The 21,842-nt window shown below is 46.1% G+C and overlaps 1 protein-coding gene across 1 annotated transcript in view; it reads right to left on the bottom strand.

Annotated features, from left to right (window-relative positions):
* The window catches only part of KCNIP3 (potassium voltage-gated channel interacting protein 3), a 101,728-nt gene that overhangs the window by 53,163 nt on the left and 26,723 nt on the right, over positions 1-21,842 (bottom strand). The gene's annotated exons all lie outside the window — the stretch shown is intronic.

The raw sequence follows: 21,842 nt of genomic DNA, 5'->3' as shown, positions 1-21,842 counted from the left end.
TGAGTAGATTAATAGGCACCACTTCAGTGGGCAGGTAACGGCGTTCCGTTTAGTCATGACCACAGAGGAAGTGTCTATGGACAAACGCCGGCTCTTTGGCTGTGAAACAGAGATGAGCACCGCCCCCTAGAGTCGGACACGACTAGACTTAATGTCAAGGGAAACCTTTACCTTTACCTAGGCCAACCATATCTGGGCTGCAACATTTCAGATGGCCACTAGATGGCCGCAAAGAGACACCGAAAGAATGACCTCTTTGCCGCCCTCAAGTGGTCATACTTAGTTTTGCCAGCCAGATACTCTGGTGGTTTGCTTGCCTGTTAATGCATTCACTTTATATGACTGCCCACTTGCCAAGCAACTATTTCAGGACAAATGAGCCACAATAATTTATTCATCTCATAAAATATTAAAATATTCAATCAAACCATAACTTTAACCCCCTAGTGGAGCAACAATGAAAGTACACAGCAAATTATGTCCTCTGATGAATTAAAATGCCTGAGAAAATAACATTTTGACTTTAGGGTGCAAAGAATGAAATGTGCCAGACACCTGGGCTGCGTCTCAGCGGGATAAAGCACCTGGCCAGCCTTGTCTGAGCTGTGAAATTAAGCAGCTTTGGGCCTAGTTAGCATTTGGGTGGGAGATCTCTAGAGAATCTCAGCACTGTGGGCAAATCCCAACAGTTGAAAATACCCATTTCTGTATTCTGGTCAAGGAAACTACACAGGGATGTCTGTGAAGTCACAGGAGGTCCAGCTTGACTCAAAGGAAATTTTAGTTTTTCCAAGGTTGAGCGCTTTGCAAAGTGTCCAGAGTACCTCTCCAAAGCCACAGCCCAATTGTTCTGTCAAAAGCTCAGCTCAACCACTTTGAAGGCCTCCTCATGTCCACCGAGCACATGTAGTCGAAATGCTGTCTGTGCTGGCACATACATGCTCAGATGATACAGAAAACTCTTCAAGTTGCCACAATGAGTTTGCAACAAGATGAAGGTGGCCTCAAGCCTTCCCTTGGTTGGTCCTTTTGAAAGCTCTTCCCAATAGGTCCCACTTCCCTACCAAGTACCTCTATAGACATAGACATTTCCTTTAAGAGGAAGGGATTCCAAAAATACCTTGTCCCAAACGAAGCAACCCTCTTTTTTATTATTGTATGGCACCAAGGTATTTAAGAACAGCATTGGATCAATCCAAAATTGTCTGACCATGGTGCCAGACAGATGGCTCTGGAATGTTCACAAGGGTCCCCTTCTAATATATAGGTGTCCCCAGTATCTGACATCTGGCCCAGTGTCTGATACTGGCAGTAAGATGCCAGTAACAACAGTCATTTTTCTCATCCCTTTTAAACCCATCTGAGTTGAAGGCCACCATCATTTCTTCAAGTCAACCCACCCTCCCTCTTTCCCTCCCTCCCTCCCTCCCTCCCTCCCTCCCTCCCTCCCTCCCTCCCTCCCTCCTTCCTTCCTTCCTTCCTTCCTTCCTTCCTTCCTTCCTTCCTTCCTTCCTTCCTTCCTTCCTTCCTTCCTTCCTTCCTTCCTTCCTTCCTTCCTTCCTTCCTTCCTTCCTCTCTAACCCTTGGGGGCTTACCATAACATTACAAAGCCAGGGTTAAATCAAAAGTTATTGAAAATAAATACAAAGTCACCAACAGTTAAAAGCATGTTTTAAGTGGTAGGTTTTTAAAGCCATTGAAAACAGAGAGGCTGTTTCAGCTCGGCTTGGAGTGTGTTCCAATGAACTGGGGCAATTTTGGGAGGGTGGAACCGGAGTCGCCAGGAAACGCTACAGAAGAGTCTTTGGCATGCTGCAAGAAATTAACGGATGAAATAATGAATGGCATTTGCAATCCTCCTGACTATCCACCCACAGAGGAGGTGCCAGCTAGATGTCTGCATGAGCTCTCCCTTCACCTCTGCTCTGACAGTGTGGTCTGGGCTGGGTAGATCTGCTCTATCAAACATCTGAGCTTTCTTTCTTTAAGAGGCAATATGTGGTGGAGCCTGGCTCCTGCATGAGTCTGTCTGTGGCATGCTTTTATGTTTAACTTCGGAGGGGAGAGGTGTTTAGATGTTTAGTCATGCTACCCTAAAAGAGATGAACGTTCTATGGATTGGTTTATTATATTTATACAGTATATGGCCTTTCCTCCAGATGCTCAAGGAGGTTCTCTTTTCTCTTCCTGTTTTTTTTCCCCAAAACGGACAACCCTGGGAGGTAGGCTGGGCTGAGAGAGAGGGGCTGGCCCAAAGTCACCAGGGAGTTTTGATGGCTGAAGGCGGACCTGAATCTCCCAGTCCTGGTCCAAAGCCTTAACTGCAACGCAACCCTGGCTCTCAGGGTTAACTCTGAACCAGACCGATGGTTTGTTTTTGATTTAATCTCAGCTTCTCCAAATCCCAAGTCAGCAAAAAAATAATTTAAAAAAAAGCTTTCCAAAGGATGCTCAGAAACACACCATCCCCTCGGCTGAGCCCGACCGATGCTGGCTGAAGCCTCTTTGGCACATTTGTCAGCAAGGTGCAAGCTCAAGCGAAATCGGAGAGGGCTTCCTCGCAGGAGACGAGAGGGGCAAGCCCGGTGGCGCTGCAGATGGGCCGGGCAATGCCACAAAAGGAACGCGGGTGAGCTGGTGGGGTTCGTAGGGCCCAAAGAGGGGTGGGCGTCACCAGCAGGCATCTCAGCAGCAGCCACGATGCAGAGGAGGGCTGAGGAAGACAGGCCCCGCGCTGCAGAGAGGGAAGGAGGGAGGGTGACGGGGCTGGCCTATTAAAGTTTGCCTTTCTACACAATTAGAGCCATGAATTATTAAGAGCTGAGAAAGGAAAGAGGCTGTTTTTAATAAACTATGAGTAAGCAGGTATTGTTCCACTGTGGGGAGAGCAATCGAAGGCAATCAATCAGAGCCTCATCTCTGTGCACTTTAATGCTTCTGGTTATTTATTTGAGTTTACGGTTGTGTGTTTAGCTGTGTCCCTGGGAACAGGCCAAGCATGTACTTAACACAGGCATTCAATAAACAGCACAGGCCAAGATGGGGGGTCAGAACAGGGGGGCAGGTTGAAGACGGAAGGGTCAGGGGGGCTGGTTGACATCTCCATCTCCCCCCCTCAAGAAATTTAGCAGTTGTGAGCCAGCCTCCCCCCAAATCTGCCCCCTCCCAAATCTTTTGCCGACAAATAAACTAAAAACTTCTTTTCCCTTTCAAAACTGTAGCTGAAGGACAACTTTATTAAGACTGGTCAGATTGGCAGGGGACAGACCTGGGTTCACACAACACCCTAAACCTAACAATTTAAACAGTTTAAGCCAACAATCATGGTTGAGTTCATGTAACATGAACTCTGTTCAAACATAGAAGCAGTATGATGGCTTAACATGAGGGCCCAGTTCACACAGCTGGCTAAGGCAGTGTTTCTCAACCTTGGCAACTTTAAGATGCATGGACTGGTATTTATTTATTTATTTATTTATTGCTTTTTAATTAATAACAAAAAAAGAAAACACAATGATAATACTGATGGAGATACATACATTGTCACAGAGAGGGAAGAAAACAGAAGAAGTGCTTTACAAAAAGGTGGAAGCAGTGCAACAAAAAAAAAAAGGAAAAAAGAAAAAAAAAGTATAATATGTCATTATAGGAATAACCAGTTACAGTTCTATGTTTTTGTATTGTGGCAACCAAAACTGGACAAAGAATTCCAGAACCATCACCCTCGGTAATCTCAACATGATACCTCTACTGATGCAGCCCAAAACTGCATTGGCTGTCTTGGCAGCTGCAGCTCATCTTCATCTGCCACAGGCATTTTTCTTGTCTCAGCTGCAAAAATCCAATGCAGGAAACTCCTCCCGGCCCCTGCCTTGGACAAGCAACACGCAGCAAACTCATCTCTTAAGTGGGGATGCAAAGACCAAGCGTCAAGCCCCAGCTTGAACTGGCCAGAATGTCCACATCTTGCTCATCTTTTCCTTTCTGGCCATGAAAAGCTCCCTCTACTTCCCACCCCTCCCTTGCATTTCTTTTTAATTGGAAATTTGAGGGTGGCAAATCCCTCCTTCTGAAACGCTGTGAGCCACTTTGGAAAGCAAGAATGGCCCAGTTCAACCCCTGGTCCACGTGCTTTTCTGGCCAGCAGCGCAAAAATGGGCTGCCGCTACTTTTCAGGATCAGACAAGGCTCCATGATGACTTCATGTATACATCCAGGTGGTTTATGGGGAGCAACAAGAAGTCATTTCCCACTGTCTTGTTTTTCAACTGTCTGGCCGGCAGCCTTGGGACTGTCTGGTGGTCTCCCATCCAAATAACAACCAGGTCTCACGCTGTTTTGCTTTTTCAAGACCAGCCACAGTTGGCTTGGTGCTGCCATCTGCTGAAACAATGGTCTGAGAAGGAAGATTTAAAAAACAAAGAATGTGGATTGGAATACTAGTAAAAAGGGTTTGTTTTTTAGATTTTTAATCCACCATTATTATTTTTATAAATAAGGTGGCAAACATACCTAATACTCCTTCTTCCTCCTCCTTTCCCCACAACAACAACCCTGTGAGGTAGGTTGGGCTGAGAGGAAGGGACTGGCCCAAGGTCACCCAGCCGGCTTCCACGCCCAAGGTGGGACTAGAACTCACCGTCTCTCGGTTTCTAGCCCATTGCCTTAACCGCTAGATATCGGTTTTATTGCAAGGTAGGAGAAAGGAGACCACTTAGTGTGTGATGGCCCTGGAAGCCCCAACCAGCCCTGGATTATACTAATTTTAGAGGATCTCTGAAGAAAAAAAAGACATCCTCCATTGGCCCTACCTCCAAGGAGACTGTAGGTAATTTGGAGCAGAGCACCTGCCTCAGGCACAGAGGAAAAGGAAGAAGCAGAAAATGTTCTCCCTTTCTGTCCTGCAGGGTAGGCCACCCACGGGCCACAGGCAGTCCCTGTCCATCCTTCTGCATTTCCCTGAGCATCCCACACTCTCCAAGTACCTTCCGAGGGGGAGGTACCAAAAGGCTGACAGTTTGGGAAGGCGGTTTAAAGGGCAGCCGAAAGGCCCCAGTGAACAACTCATCTTCCCCCCACTCCTTCTGCAAAGTCAGCTTCTGTATGTAAAGAATCCATTTAAACTGTTAAAACCACAAAAGGCCAGAAATTTGGCCTCTGGTGACATCGTTGGTCCCAGCCCCTGCAACCCAGAGGGGATTTTTCCTTTCTCATGCTCAGCCTTTCGGCCATCCAGAAGTTGCCCATCCCTGTCTTATTGAAACCCCCGGGATTTCTGGAGGCACCGGGCATCCAGAAGTGGAAGGGAGCAAAGTTAGGAAGATCAAATGTCCCTTGAATGGCAACTTGGAGCTACTGTGGTGTATTTCTCCTGCTCAGCTTTCAGGGGTTGTACAAGGATTTTCCGGAAGCTGGGACTTGTAGAAAAGTTACACTTGGTCCTGGCGCACGAAGGAGATGGGGATAAATAAAAAAATAAAGAAATGTGCTGAGTTTGTTGGTTCTGAAAGTGGATTGATTTTACTTTGGGGGCCAGCTACTGGGAAATGAATGAGGAGGGAGGGAGGAAAGATCCAGTCAAGTCAAGGCTAGATTGATATATTAAATACAGTGTGCATTGTTTTCCTTTGCTGCTCTGCACATCTGCAAAGAATCAGAAGCGTTCCGCCTCTCCCTGCCCCGAAGCTGGTGCCAGCTGGGTTTGGCCCTAAGGCTGGACAGGAAGGTATACCCCACTGCCGGTGATCAAAGGCTCAGTAAGTTCTTATTCTTGTTTTCAATGGCAGGGGTCTGCAGGAGAGTTTCTGATCCAAGGCTTTCCAGTTCCAAATGTAAGCTTGTTAAAACATACTTTAAAAAAAAAAGAATTTACAACAGAATTCCACAACTGCATTTTAATGTTAATGCAGTTTAATGGAATTGGGCAAGGTTAAAAGAGTTGAGATGGGGCTTCAGTTGTGTAGTTGCGGATGACATCTTGACTTTTTGGACCACCTTCCCTATGGATGTCCCTGAGCTATAAATACAGTGACCAGACAGTCCTTTATTTCAGAAAACTGTCCTTTAGGTTTATTTATTTTTCAAAAACTCACTTTTATCGTTTCTTCTAGTCATTTCACTTTTACTGTACAAAAGGTACCTCTTAACGCATGTTCCTTCCCATTCATGTGAAAAATATGGGAATCGAATGGCCTTTTAAAAATAAATTTACATATACTCTTTGATTTGAGATATTTTTCTTAGAATATGCTTTTTTGGTAAAGTGTTTCCTGATTTTGCTCTTGAACTTTCCTTTAAAAGGTGAAGTTATAAACATAAACAATTAATTTTTTTTATCCTCTTTCAGATTTGCCCCTTTTTCAGGTTTGTTCTTTATTTTTTCCAGAAAAATATGGCCACTGTACCTATAAAAGGACTCTAACGCATCCAGTTTTGCACACCTCCCCAGACTACCTTTGGGTTATAGGACTATGGTTGTGCGTGTGCGTGTGTGTTTTAAATTTATTTACCAGTGCATCTGCCTTTGCAGTTTTGATCAAGTAGAATTTTTAGCTGACAGCTTTCTCTGATGCCCTTATTACAGCAACAGCAACTCTCTCCTCCTAGCTGTTCGCCCGAGATGCATTAATGACTTTTATGGCTTTTATTGTTGTGGGCAGAAATACCCATCACACATAAATGGCCAGTACGCTTTGTGCTACGCTTTGTTACCATTCAAGAGTGACTGCACAGCGCTGAGTGTAGACACCGGGTGTCTGCAGGAAGAGCAAGAGGGAAGGAACATCTGATGCACTGAGACCTCAGTGTATTCTATCGGTCTTACATTCTGCGTTATGTGTCTTAATTATATCTTGAAGAATTAATAATGAATTTAAAAAAGAGATGCCAATGCATACATTGTGCAAATTGCACATTTAGCATTGTCTCTGCAGTGGTGCCATGACATCCTTGGGGCTTCTTGCAGGTCCCCAGGATGCAGTCCAGATTGCCACAGTTTTGATCCCTCTCTTTTTCATTTGATGCTAATTTTTATTATTTCTATTTTATTTCCTTTCTTGCATGGATTGAACGGGTACACACTGGACAGTGCTTGTTTTCTGATTACCAGAGAACGCAATGGTTTTCGGCAGGGCAGCTTCATTGATTTTAAAACAAAGTATGGCTTAAAATGGGCATGTTAGGCTATGCAAAGTTTCTGCAAATATGAACTTTGTTTTTCAGATCGACAATTGAAGTTACTGAAATTAAATAGTTCAGGGTTTTATAGGGATTTCTAGTTCTTTTTTAAAATGGCCCAAGGAATTTCGTTCTCTAGGCTTAATTAATTTCAAATTTTATAATTGTAAACTCATTTATTTACTGACCTTTTATTCTTTATCTGTTATGACTCTTTTTATCTTCTTTTCTTCTTTTTTTGTAGCTATTGATTCTGATCAATGCTTTAAGAAATATAATTTAAACACACACACACACACACACACACACAGAATAGTTCTCCACCATTCTGCAGTCCCAACATAGCTACTTCTCAAAAAAGGAGACCACCAGGAGATCCCAGGGCTGTTAAGTAGCAGTGTCTACAGAGGGTGGCGAGTGGAGGCCGAACGTTGAAAGCTATAATTGTAGCACCATAACGCAAACTTCGTCCCTTTTGTATGTGTGTCATGACGTTGCACCCACATACAACAAGGACAAAGCTCACAACACAATGCTGGTTTTGTCAGAATGGGGAAAGGAGCAAACTCCTGCAGATGCTTGGGGCTATAGGGTAGCCAGGGAAGTTGGAGAAAGTCTTAAAAGAGACCGTGGCCCACCACTTTCAGAGTGGTGCCAGGGAAACTACATGGCTATGCCCATGAAGACATGCCCAGGGCCATGCTTATGAGATTTTATCATTATCTTTGCACTAATGGAACTGGGCATTATTGTTCGGACAAGAGATTTCACTGCCTTAAAGAAAAGAAATAGATCACACCTTCTAAAGCAGTTTTCCCCAACTTGGCACCCTCCAAATGGGCTGGCACCATAAATGACAGCAGTCGATGCCCATGAGGTTGGGGCAGCTGCCCTAAAGTCCAAGGAATCATTTGCTTTCAGCAGAGGCTGGAATCCTGCAGGGATTCACATCTCAAGGCTACGAAGGCAATGGGGAACAGGCCGGGGAACTGGGGGGTGTCAGGTCCTGGTCAGGGGATCCCCCAGCAGGTTCAACTCCATCTTCAGCCACGGAAGCTCCGGGGGCACTCCAGGCCAGGGACCCTTTTGTCCACATCACAGGATTGTTGCAGTGGAGTTCAGCAGGAGGAAGGAAGCAGTAAATACTCAACACTCTGCTCCTAATGTAAAGGTAGGATCTGAATCTCACAATTAAAATGGTGTAGTGGTGGCACTTTGGATGCTGCCCCCAGAGAAGAGGGGCCATGTGAATTCAACTCGGATACTTAACATCTTCTAGACCAGTGTTTCCCCAACTTGGCAACTTTAAGATGGGTGGACTTCAACTCCCAGAATTCCCCAGCCAGCAAAGGCTGGCTGGGGAATTCTGGGAGCTGAAGTCCACCCATCTTAAAGCTGCCAAGTTGGGGAAACACTGGTCTAGTCTGTGGGGTTTCAAGCTTTTTCAGGCCACCGAACCTGTTAGTTTAAAAATAAATAAATAAATGATAAATAATAGTAAGATAAAACAGAAACAAAACCAATAAAAGTTGCCAGCGCTCCCGAGGCGAGGTTCCACGGATAGAAAATGCCAGCTCTGTCTCTTTTGCATGTGCATTGTGGCATCGCCCAAACCCATGCACAACAGCGCAATCCTGCTTGGGTCATTTTGCCTCTGTGTGATGCCAGCAAGTATGGGACACCCTGGGAAGCATAGATTTAAAGTTTCATTATTAAACCTCCATTATTTATTTAAAGATTTAAAGCTGAATTTATCTAAAGATTTAAAGTTTAATTATTAAAAGTAAGTGGCGTATTTATTCCTTGCCCAGCCTTTACCCCAATGAACTCATTAGTTCTATTCACACAAACCCATGCATTATTTCCGTGCATCATGGTGACCCTATGTTGGAAACAAACCCAGCTAATTTCCTCCAGTCAGCTGTCTTGTCTAGCTGCCAGCACACAGACAGAATCCTAGTTCACCTCCCTATCCTAGGATGTTCATCTCCCGTTGGATTTCCGATGGCTGCAACACGGGCAGGGCCGCAACTGGGGTGGGGGCAAGCGGGGCATGTGCCCCGGGCACCGCACTGGGGGGGGCGCCAAAATAGGCCCGGGGGAGCGCCAAAATGGGTGCGGAATCCATGTTTGCCCCGGGTGACACAGACCCGAGTTGCGGGCCTGAGCATGGGGGACAGAACAGAAAAAGACTGGAGTAGGCAGGCTCCCTGATTCCATCTGGTACAATGTGGATTGATCACTGAAGGAATTTTTTGGCGGGCGGTGGTGGTAATTTTTCCACCCAACTGCTGCAAAACTAAACGCACAGCAGGAACGACAGCACCTCAGTCCCCTTTCCCCAAAGATGGCAACTCCTTACTTGGCGGGGGCATCCGTGATCATGTGGTGCTGGTAAACAGGATGAGTGTCTCGCTAGGAAGAAGGTGACTTTCTCAGCTGCATTGGGCAGAAAGTCAGCTTTGCAGTAGCTGCTGCAAAAATAGCCTGGAAGGAATGGTACGTGTGCCCTGCAGAAAACAGCTGTATCAGAAGCCTGCAGGAGATGCTTTTGCACTAGGTCTGCTATTGAAACCTTCTATTTCCTCTGGGTAAAAGCCTTGGGTAAAAGGAAAACTATATGGTCTACAGCCTTTCTTGTTCAGTCAGGATCTTATTGCAGCTCTTCCCCTGGACTCCAAACACTGGGTTGCCTCTTGACCTGCTCTTTGGGTTTCTGATGTTGTCTCAGCTGTTTTGGTCCCTGGACTAGAGATGCTTAACCTCTTTTTTCCTCCGCAAAAATTGCCCATTGGATCCGTGACCTTGGTCTTTGCTTGTCCTCTACTTCCATAAGACTAAGGTTCACAAGCATGGAGGGCTGCTGATGGGCTTCAAGCTGTGTTTCTCAGCCCTGGCAGCTTGGAGATGTATGGACTTCAACTCCCAGAATTCCCCAGCCAGCATGCTGGGAGTTGAAGTCCACACATCTTCAAGTTGCCAAAGTTGAGAAACACTGCTCTAGTTGATTGAACTATCAATTTAGGAGATTCATATATTTACAAATATGAGTGTGTGTGTGTTTTATAAACATCTGAGGTCACTAGTTTCTATCTCCTTTGGCCTATTATCCAGTTGTGGCTAGAGGTTCTAAAAGGTAGAACCTCTACTTTTGCTTTGTGTTTATACCTGCTGGCTGGGGAATTCTGGGAGTTGAAGTCCACACATCTTCAAGCTGCCAGGCTTGAGAAACACTGCCTTCAAGGATAAAGTCTAAAGGTTAGGAAGTCTTTCCCCGTTAGATGAAGAAAACAAAGCTGCTGCATGCTGTAAATCTCTTGCACTCTCAGGATGTGGGTGAGCCCAGTGATGAGAAGCAGCCTTTCAGAAAAGACCCCCCAAGTGTTTTTCAACTGGACTTGGCTCTTAGAAGAAATGACATGATGCCGGAAAATGGTGCTGCGTGCTTTTTACTTCACCAGATCTCATTCAGTTTGACCAAAGCGCCTTGGAGGGCTTTTGGGGAATTGCTGCTCAAAGCCTTGCCCACAACCTTATGCTTTTTCACCCGCTTCCAAGGACCCATGGCCTCGGTTGCTGTTTCCGAGGAACACTGCCTGTGCATTTTGCTTCATGCCTCAGTGATGGGCTCGGTGGGGTGAGGTTTGGATGGACCTCAGAACTTCACCCTCTAAACAGAATCATTCCGAATGTTCAAAGTCCGGTTGGTCTGCTTGCCCCAAACCAATATCACCACCTTCATATTGAAGGCAGCAAAACCTCTCAAATCTCTGCATGCATAACTGCATACCCTGCTGTTCTCTCCCCCCAGACAGAAGCCATGCATTCTCAGGAAAATAAAAAGAAGAAGTACAGTCTCAACTCTAACTACCTCACAGGCTTGTTACCTGTGGGGGAGAGGAAAATGCCCTCTTCCTTGAACTCTCAGCAATGAAGTGAAATTCATGGAACAGCAACACCACAAAACTGGAGAAGTTTATCGGTGCAGCTCACTGTCTCATTCCCTCTTCCTTCTTTGCCAGAGGGCCCCTCCATTGTCTCTGCTTTCTGTCCTTCTCTGTGCAGGCTTGAAGTTTCCTTCCTCGCTTTTAGCTACTCTCCTAGATCTGGACTGCAGCTCTATCGGAAGCCAAAAAACGTAAAATCTGATGCATGGAAGTCAGAGGTGCGCCACTGTAAAGAACTGGCCCCTCGAAATCTAACAGCGGCCCTCCTGAGTTGGGAGATGCATCACATGGGTGTGGGCAGCCTTTCTGATCTTTCCCAGGACTTTCCAATGACCACTGCGTGCCCACAAACGCTGGCCTTGCTGGATTAGTTGGACTGACCCACCATGTATCTTTGCATGTCTCGTTAAGCCCTGATGGCGTTTCATCCTTGTTCACCGTTTGTCTCCTGGCCCTGCTAAATCCACTCACTGACTCATTGGAGAGGTGCTGGAAGAAAAGTCACAGCGCAGAGGATGCTCGCCGCAAGATAAATTTGCTTAAAGGCTGGAGCAAAACTTCTGAATGGCGCTGCCGTTGAGGCGAATGGCTTTCTTCTGCCTTTAAATGAATTAAAGAGTGTCAAGTAGGATTGTGACTCCTTGTTAGTTAGCCATGGAATTTCTATGGAGATGGGCTTGGCTTCATTTTAGGACATAATAAACAAGGGAGAAGCATACTCTGTCCCTCTGCTTCTTACTTATTGGAGGAGCTGACTCTGGAAGGAAAGCAAGAAACACCAGGTCACTGGGAGGGAAGGGGTGCCTTTCTGCTTCCCTTGCACTTTTCCATTTCACTGAGGCTGCCTGAGTCTCGCTCTGGGTCACCTCCTTCCTCCTCTAAGGAGGGATTTCAAGGATTTCCAGGCCCACAAGCAAAGTGATCCCGCTTTTGGGGCAGCAGAGAAAAACAGAACTGCTGAAGTAGCCCCTAGATCAGCGTTTCTCAAACTTGGCAACTTTAAGAGGTGTGGACTTGGACGCCCAGAATTCCCCAGCCAGCATGCTTGAAGAGCTGTGGACTTTGACTCCCAGAATTCCCCAGAGGTGATGTCCGCACCTCTTAATGTTGCCCAGTTTGAAAAACGCTGCCCTAGATGGCATGGGGTCCAAGGCCAAGAGCATCCGAGGTTGAGGTGGCATTCCCTCTGCTTCTGAACACTTCAGGGTGTTTGATGCTTGTAGCCTCTGCCATGCCTTGGAGGCACAATTTGCATACCCAGATTATCCCTGGCAATAATTCATTTGCCCAATCGATTTTTCCATCTAGATCAATTCACTCCACATTAACAGTGTTCGTCACTCTGTCTCGGCTGAATAGATGGCCATGAACTCAGCAGTTTTCACTGCTGGTGCCCCACAACTGTGGAGCTTGCAAGCCCCTAAATCCAGCCCTACTTTGGGGGGTACCTTATGAAACACATAGGGGTTCCTTTGCGGGCACCCTGAATTAGGTGGGCACGACAAGGAAGAACCTGGCATCGAACCCTGGTTGGGTTCACATATAAATGGAGTTATTGAGCATAACCTTCAGTAGTCCCCAGTTTAAGAACAAGTTCCATTCCCAAGGTCTGTCCTTAAGTCGAATTTGTACGTAAGCCGGAACAGTGTTATGGTATAATGCTGTATAAGTGGTATTGTGTAATTAACTTGAACCATTGCACATTTAACTCGAATGGTTAGTTAAAGCAACTGGCTATGTTTAGCCTGCAGAAGACGCAACTGGGGGGACGTGTAATAGCAGTCCTGAAATATCTGAAGGGGGAGTGGACTTTTTCTCAGTTGCTCCAGAAGCAGGACCAGAACCAACAGGTTAAACGAGAAGGAAGCAGCTTCTGCTAAACATCAGGAGACACTTACTGATTACAGGAGCTGTCAGCCAGTGGAACAGGCTGCCACATGAAGTACTGAGTCCCTTTCCCTCCCATCAAGGGGCTTTTTCACATTGGAAAGTGGGGGCTGTCAGGGGGCTTCTGTGAGGAAAAGGTGTCCCACTGTCTCCCCCGGTTGCTTCCTCTATCAACTTTAAGCGAGAAATTCAAGCTCGCCAAGAGAAAAGTGAAAGAAATTGTCAAATACTCTAAGGATAAGTTAGGGGGGGAAAGCTTCTTTCATAGACATTCTTTTGAGGAATTACAGGAAGGTCTTAGCTTAGCATTGTCCTGCCCGGTACTCCCTGCCCCTCTACAACCGATGGGACACCACTGTCCTTCAGCTCTCAGCTGTGGCAAGATGCTCTCCTCCAGAGGAATGCTTCATCCTTGGCATTCAGGTCCCTGGATGATTTTCAAGGATTTCCCACAGCCAAAGAGATCATCAATACATGAAAAAAGGAAAACTTTGCTGTGTAGTTTGTAAGTGAAAGTCCGGTTGGAAATGACAGCCAAATAAAGCTTCGGTTGAGTGAGAAATCAGCGTGTCCCATTATCATACCAGCCAGAGCTTAGTCTCTGCACCCCAAATTTCTGTCAAGATGTTGGCATGCTCTGGGCTAAGAATGGGCTTTCTTAGGGATGTTAAGACATTTCAGAAGTTGAGAGTTGAAAGGTGACCTCCAGATGTCTGGCAAAATTATTCTAGGAAGAGAATCAGAAGGCCAAATTAGATGCACCAGGAAAGGCACAGCTCAGTAAACATGGCAACTACATGCACAGATCATAAGATCTCCTCATAAGATCAGGGAGCAATTAACTCATGTTGTGGTATCATGCCGTGCTCAGTTTCTTCACCCCATCTGCCACTGGTGGGCCTTGGGAACCCCAGAACGTTGCAATGTTACAACAGGAAGGAGGTTCTTCTAAGCTCTGGAGAGCTTAGAAGAACATCAAGAACCAGAACACGGTTGCCACTTGCAGCATCAGGATCGATCAGTCTCCTGCCTCCAACGAGCTGGATTGAGTCCAGAACTTTCTAAAAGGGAGACCATTTGGGGCCGTTTGGTTTTTATTCGTTTTGCAAGGGAAACTCAAGACATTGAGCAATAATGGAACCCTGGTTTGAGAAACCCTGATTTAGTGTAATGCTGACCAGAATTTTTAAGATGGAACTCTAAGTCCAATAATAATTCTAACTTTACAGCAAATAATAATTAAGATGTAATCTGAATTCAAGGGTTTGTATTTGCACCATTCATGCAAGCACCTGGCTCACTGCTATGGTGGAGCAATCAAGAGGACCCCCCAGTTGGTCCCACACTCTTAGGTCACCGATGAGGACTTGGTAGATGTCTTCCACAGATACATACACCGGACATCCACAACCAACTCAGCTTTCTCTGCGGCACCTGATGGAGCTGAAGCCAGGCCTTGTACAGTATTTTTGGACAGTCTAAAACTACATTTTCCCAGGTTTTTTAATGCCACTGTTTCAGCTCTGATATTTTATATCAGCCATGTTTCTACTGTACCCAAAAAGCCACCCTGAGCTGGGAAAGGAGTTTCTAAATATAAAAAAATTCACTGCAATAAAAATGTGAAAAGGCAGAGAGAAGGCACAGCTGGTGGCTAAAGGATATGCCCATCTCAACTGCAACTACTTTGCCACTGGGCAGAATTGCCAACTGCTATAGAGCTGGTACCCAGCATGTAGGTCCAATGTTCACCTTTGCCTCAAACTGCAAGTCAATGGATCCAGAACAGCTTCTGTTTAGAGCATCACAGCAGCATCAGTCACTTGGTGTACAGCCCATGACTCAGGCAAAGTATCTGTCCTTATTTTGCTCCCAGGCTGGCCCTGCAGCACTCCAACATGCAGCTGGGAGGGATCCACATGTGCTCTGCTGTGAAGGACCCTATCTATGGATCCCAAAGCAGCAGCTCAAGTTTGCTGTGAGCTGAACCAACCAGGGTGACTAAGATCTGCATCTCCACAGCTGCAGGAGCTGCACCAAAATGTTTCAGTGAGATTGAAAGCCTTTGCCTTAGTTACAATCAGCACAGGGCAGAGTTCCTCAACCAGGGTTCCATGGCATCCTCGCCACTAGGGGCTCCCTGGGAGATCACGATTTAAAAAATTATTTCAAATGTGGGCAGCTTCACATTAAAGAGGTAAGTTTCATTCTTTATTGCCAGTTTAAGAACACTGTTCATGCATATATACAGGCTTACCCATGAAACAAATATAATAATTTCGTAACTTCTGGCCTATATTGGAGCCTGAATGTGCAGGGTTCCCCGAGGCCTGAAAAATATTTCAAGGGTTCCTCCAGGGCCAAAAGGTTGAGAAAGGCTGGCATAGGGTGACTGACCCTGAAATTCCCACCCCAGGTCTTTCCGTGGATCAACACTGGCCCTTTGTAATTAGTGGGCTCCAGATGCAAGGCCGGCTTGGTTAGGTTCATCCCCAGCACAGCAGCTGTGGTATCAGATCCAAAGGAGAAATCTAATTAAATAAATAACAGGAAACTTGGAAACTACCCAACTGTTTCAAGATCGGCTATTTCTCACTGCTGAAGATGTTTGAGCTTAGAAAACAGCCCTGTGCTTCTGGGGTGGTGAAGGTCCTGGAATGACTCCTTCCAGCCATGGGGGATTCAAAGGGCAAAATGAAAAGATGTTAACCAAAGCAGTCCTGTGAACATCCAGACAGCCTTTTCAAGGCCCACAACTATGCGGGAGGACCCCAGCCCCTCCTCAGCCCCCTCCTCCCTCTCCACTTGCTTGTTAACAGGAGCTATGAGAACCTCATTAGCTTCCTTATTAAAGACCCTTCCATATCGTTCCTCTGCCACCATCACCACCCTTGGCTGACCAAGAGATTAGAGTAGTGTTTCTCAACCTTGGCAAGTTTAAGAGGGGTGGACTTCAACTCCCAGAATTCCCAGGGAATTCTGGGAGTTGAAGCCCACCCCTCTTAAACTTGCCAAGGTTGAGAAACACTGGATTAGTGGCATCCGTGGTTTGGGTGTGCTCACGTGGGTGTGAAAAGAGTCAAGATGGCAGCCCCACCTCTTCTTGCACAGGCAACCCATAGATAAAAGGGTGGGGCTTCAGTCACATGGGGACAGCCGTCCTTTTGACTTTTTTGACCTCTCCCTACAGGCCTTCCCTGCAAGACTGAGACCTTCCTGCTCCATCTGAGCCCTCCCGGACTTCCAATCTTCACCTGAGCATCAGCGTGGACGTGATCTTGCATTTCTGCTTTGCTCTCACTTCTGAATTTCTGGGTCGGCCCGTGCATGACTTAACAGGGATAAATGCCAAAAAACACTGAGCTCAGTATACCGCGGTGGACCCAGCCTTCAGGTGACTTCCCTTTGGCCTTCAGCATGAATAACCCCCTGCCGCATCTTCTCTCCTTCCCCCTTCTCTGTTGCAGCATTTGGGCTTCTGTTCTGTCCCATCGCTTGTTCTCCGTTTGTTCACGGAAAGAATGCTCTCCATCGTTCCGTATCATTGCGGGTGGCGGCTCTTGTCAGGATTTCAGTAGAGTCAGAGGCAAGATACCTGCCTTGCTGCCCATTTTTTATGCAGGTGGGAAACCTGCCCGTTAATTCAGAACCCTCTGCTTAAAAGAGGGGGGGGAGCCATTATTTTTGTCCTTGGATCCAAATGCTGCCAGCTTGCTTTGTTAGCGGGCTTCGTATAAGGTCTGTGAGCCTCTAATTTCATTCTACCAACTGCATCTAAAACAGTTGTTGCATGACTCAGTCGGGCTATCAGTGAAAGGACAGATTACTGAAGAGGGGGATAAACCACAGGACGGTGGCAGGATTTGCTCTTTGGTGAAAACAAGCCGCAAGAATTGCTCGGGGGAACTTCAGGAGTAACTCCATCCAGCCCCTTCTCCCCTTCTGGGGCAGCTGAGGGAAGCTGGAAGCATCAGCATCTGCTTTCAAACTAAAGCACTGAACGAGGAACTCTGCCAAGTTCAAATGATAGCTTGTTGAAACAAGCCAGGATCATAAACCACCATCCACATGTAGCATATTTATTTTTTAAACAAGCTACCTTTGTCCCTGCTGGAAGCAAAAACAAACTACAGTTCGTTTTAAGACTTCAAAACCCTTCCTTGCAGCCGCATCGGAGGAAAGAAAGCTTGTCTTAGCACTAAATTATGATTTTTAAACAAAAAATTAAGATTAAAAAAAATCTTAATTTAGTGCTAAGACAAGCTTTCTTTCCTCCGATGCAGCTGCAAGGAAGGGTTTTGAAGTCTAACTGTAATTTGTTAGTTCGGTTCTCAACGACTGCCTGCTGAAATTTGCAAAATAGACCTTGCTAATGTATTTTTTAATCTAAGAACCTCAAGAACTTTCAGTCAGAATCAAAGGCAAAAAAGTGTCCTCCAAAAAGTGGAACAGCAAACGTTAATATTTAAATTAAAATTAGAGCATCCCTTTGTGCGATCAAGCCGGCGCTTCCCTACCCAGCCTAAAATTTGGGTCCATTTCAGAGTGACAGAAAAGGTTGGAAAGCAGATTTTAAAAAAGAAATTAAAGCTGTTATCAGCCAAGAACTCCAGGAAACTACTGGGGAGAAGTTGGAAGTGGCAGTTACTCATTTTTTGTTTGGGCTACCAGAGCTGGGCTGCAAAATGCAGATGACCATTAGATGGCAGAGTTTTCTGCAGCCCAGCTGAGGACTCTACTTTTGGTCCAGTTCTAAATTTTCGGTATAAACACAAAGCAAAAGGAAGCAAGGATCCTCTGCCTTTAGAACCTCTAAGCCAGGGTTTCTCAACCAGGGTTCCATGGCACCCCAGGGTTCTGTGAAAGGTCACTAGGGGTTCCCTGGGAGGTCACAATTCATTTAAAACATTATTTCAAATTCGGGCAACTTCACCTTAAAGAGGCCAGTTTCTTCCTTTATGTTCTGTTTAAGAACATGGTTAATGCACATACTGTATACAGGCCTACCCATGAAATGAATATGATTTTGTAACTCCTGGCCTACATTGGAGCCTGAATGGGCAGGGGTTCCCCCAGGCCTGGAAAATATTTCAAGGGTTCCTCCAGGGTCAAAAGGTTGAGAAAGGCTGCTCTATAGCCACAACCTGAAAATAGGACAAAGCAGGTAGAAACTGGAGACCTCAAGGGGTTTATGAAAAAAAAGCCACAAGGATATATTTCGAAGTACGCAGATCACCGATCAGCTAGAGCAGTGTTTAAGATGTGTGGACACATGCTGGCTGGGGAATTCTGCCTACCCATCTTACAGTTGCCGAGGTTGAGAAACACTGAAGTAGAGCGTTACTTGGGTTAATCTGCGCAATCCTATTCTTATTGCTAAAGGAGAGAGCAAAAAGCATGCATATTTATTTTCAGGTGAAAGGTAGAACAGGAATCAGTTCAAAGAAGCACCCACTGGTCACCCATCCAACTGCACAGAAGCCAGGCAGGGAATTACAGGAATGTGCACTGGAGTATAATTCCCAGCACTGCAAAATGACATACATTTCCGGGGTTACTTTAGAACTTGTCATCCCAGCAACATTGCTTTCATTTGATATCCAACGATGTCTGCAGGGCAGCCAGCCAAGAAATATCGCATTCAATATTGGTTGCTACCCAAACAGCGCCTTCCATTTCTCTCTCCAGCTGAGAACATTACCAGTTTTTTAAACTCTCAGCTGCAGGCATGGGCATCCCTCACTACTTCTGCTTCTCCTGGAGAAGACCCACGCTGGAATAGCAATGTCCAGTTCCCTAAGATTCAAGGTGGCGCTCAAGTCTTACAGACGGGGAAAGATGGATACCACGTGCAAGGGCCAGTTAAGAAAGAGAGAAATGAAGGACAACAAAGAGGGACACAGGAGCATCTCCGGCATTAGAGAAAAATTGTGGCACGCTGCCTGGAGAATTCTGGGAGTTGAAGTCATCTTGAAGTTGCCAAGGTTGAGGAATGCGGGCATAGAGGTAATTTCTGGAGAACCCCGTGCAATTCCTGAGAACATCCACCGGGACAGGCTTTCTATGATTCTGTCCTTTAGGAGGGGGGTTCCCCTGGAATGAAAACTGCAGGAATGACACAGTCCCTCCGAACACTGCAGCGGGCTGCACTTTGTGTCCTGTGTCCAGTGAGCTCTGGATTTCAAAGGCCCGCCTCTATTCCCCCCAAGGTAGCAGAAACAAAACCAGGTTAAGCCTGTGTCCTTTGCAGCATGCAAATCAGTCCTGAAGCCCCATACTCTCTTTCTAGAGAGAAGATCCCACTTTGGTTTTTAGAAATGGCCTCCAATCTCCAGGGTGCACCACTATCTGCCGAACACCTCACTGCAGCGTTGTTGCAGCACCAGCAGCAAGCGGCTGTAGAAATAACCAAATTACAGAAGGCCATGATGTCAGCCCTTTGAGGTAGTCCAGACAGGAAACCAAAACTGTGGGTACTAATACTACCTTTATTGTAAGGTTACAGTACAGGTGGTCCTTATTTAGCAACCACAGTTGGGACCGGCAACTTGGTCGTTAAACAAAGCAGTCACTAAGTGAAACCACAACAGTGCTTATGGTCTTACTTCAGCTTTCCTTTGCTTTGCGGACCTGCAAAGGTCGTAAATGCAAGGATTGGTTGTAAAGTTACTTTTTCATCACTGCCATAACTGCAAATGGTTGCTAAATGAGGCAGTCGCTACACAAGGATGACCTGTAACAGAATCTTGCAAGTCGGAAAGCAATTCCCCCCTCCCCTGCCTTTACTTTCCAGAGAACTAGGTAGGGTCCCTTCTGAGACACTTTTTCCACCCCTATCCCACCTCTGGACTCAGATTTCTCTTATCGGACCATGTCTAGGCTGCAGCTCTTCTTCGTTCAGCCCTTCAAGGTACACAGACAAGAAGCACCAACTATGGGTACTAACACTACCTTTATTCTAAGGTTACAACAGCAGAATCTTGCAAATCTGAATGTTTTACTCTCCTGAAAACTAAGGAGGGTCCCTTCTGAGACACTGCCTCCATGCCCACGACTCAGTTTTCATTTATCAGACCACTGTCTCAGCTGCAGCTCTTCCTCCTGCCTCCCAAGGTCATTCTCACCATCCATTACAGCCCCCTTCATGGATAGAATAAAATACGATGGCCAATGCCAGCCCTTGAGAAGCACAACTGAGCTTGCAAGGTATGGTCTACCCATTTGTTTAACAGAGCCTGGTCCCAGCCGGGTGCAAATCCATCTTGAGCCCTGAGTGCAGAAGGCTGAGCACTGCCCACCGCAGCTCTGGAATGGGGGCCCCCTCAGGTGGGCAGTGATCCCCACCAGAGCTGAATGGTCACCTTTCAGCACTTGTCTCTCAAGGCCATAAATCACACGTTTTGCAAGGTGATGTCCTGGCACATGTTCCTTTGCCACGTTGCAGGAGCAAGTGACTGTCTTGTTCTCCTTCAACCCTACTGTACCACCAACTTGCTGCAAGGGTATGAAACTAATCATGGTTGGGAGTTGGCTTGTCCATCTAACAGGTAATGGCCCCATTGGGGAAGGCCAAATATTTGTATCGTATGCAGAGATGGACCACCAAGTTGAGACCCACCGTTTTCTCTTTCAGCTGCTGAACCAGATGAAATGATGGAGCAGCCTCTCCTACTGATCTCTTTCCTGCCCCCTGCCACCCACCTCTCTTGGGGCATTTTCAAGAGATTTGAATCTTCTTTAAATGTGGGTTTGGGTTTGTTTGCAGACAACCCTAAAGGGAATTCATCAGGGCTCCCAAATCTGAGCTGCAAAATACAAGATGATCCCTAGATGGGGATACCTAGTTTGTGATGAAAGTGAACCTCTTCTCTGCCCTTCCTATAAAATGATGGAGCTGCTCCTGTGCATCGAAGACCCAAGGTTTTTAGCCGAGAAAGGCTTATCCAACAGGGAGGAGAGCTGCTGGGGAAAGCTGCTAAATTTAGCTGTGTTAAATGCAGCAGTAAAAATGTGGCAGCCCCCTCCCCCTCCCACATAAGATGGGCAGGCTTTGCATTCCTGGATTGAATGCGTTAGCTTCCTGAACCAATAAAATGCACTTAACCTTTTGCTAAGAAATGAACGGCACTGTACGGGAGTTCTTTAGGCTGCAAATTAGGGTCAGACATTTGCCACTAGAGGGAGCCAGTTTTCCAACAATAATTTTCAGGGTCTTTTTTTTTTTTTTTCTTCCTCCCCATCTAAAGGCACAAATTAAAATTGCTTTCCTGGGTATCCAGCCCAGCAAGTGAACTCCTGAGTTTCCTTTCTCCTTCCACACCCAGAACCTCCTTGGTTGTATAAACACAGTTTAACCAAGGTATCATTTTGAGACATCGACAAAATCTGAATGGATGGATAGATGAATGGATGGGTGGAAACGTAGCTACAGTGGTTATATAGGTAGTCCTCGCTTAATGACCATTTGTTTAGTGACTGGACTTAAAATGGTGCTGGGAAAACCGACTTACGACCAGTTCTCACACTTATGACTGTCGCAGTGTCCCTGTGGTTACATGATCATGATTTGGGCACTTGGCAGCCAGTTTGCATTTATGACCATTGCAATGTCCCATGGTCACGTGATCACCATTTTCAACCTTCCCTGCTGGCTTCTGGCAAGCAAAATCAATGGGGAACTGTTTAATGACCATGTGGTTCGCTTAACGTTCACAATGATTTGCTTAACGACCACCACAAAAAAGGTCGTAAAATCTGGTCGGATTCGCTTAATGACCTCTTCACTTAGCAACCAAAATTCCTGTCCCAATTGTGGTCGTTAAGTGAGGACTA

The sequence above is a fragment of the Candoia aspera genome, chromosome 9 (genome assembly GCF_035149785.1).
Source record: "Candoia aspera isolate rCanAsp1 chromosome 9, rCanAsp1.hap2, whole genome shotgun sequence".
Classification (NCBI taxonomy): Eukaryota; Metazoa; Chordata; class Lepidosauria; order Squamata; family Boidae; genus Candoia; species Candoia aspera.
This window is presented reverse-complemented; position numbering and strand designations above follow the sequence as displayed.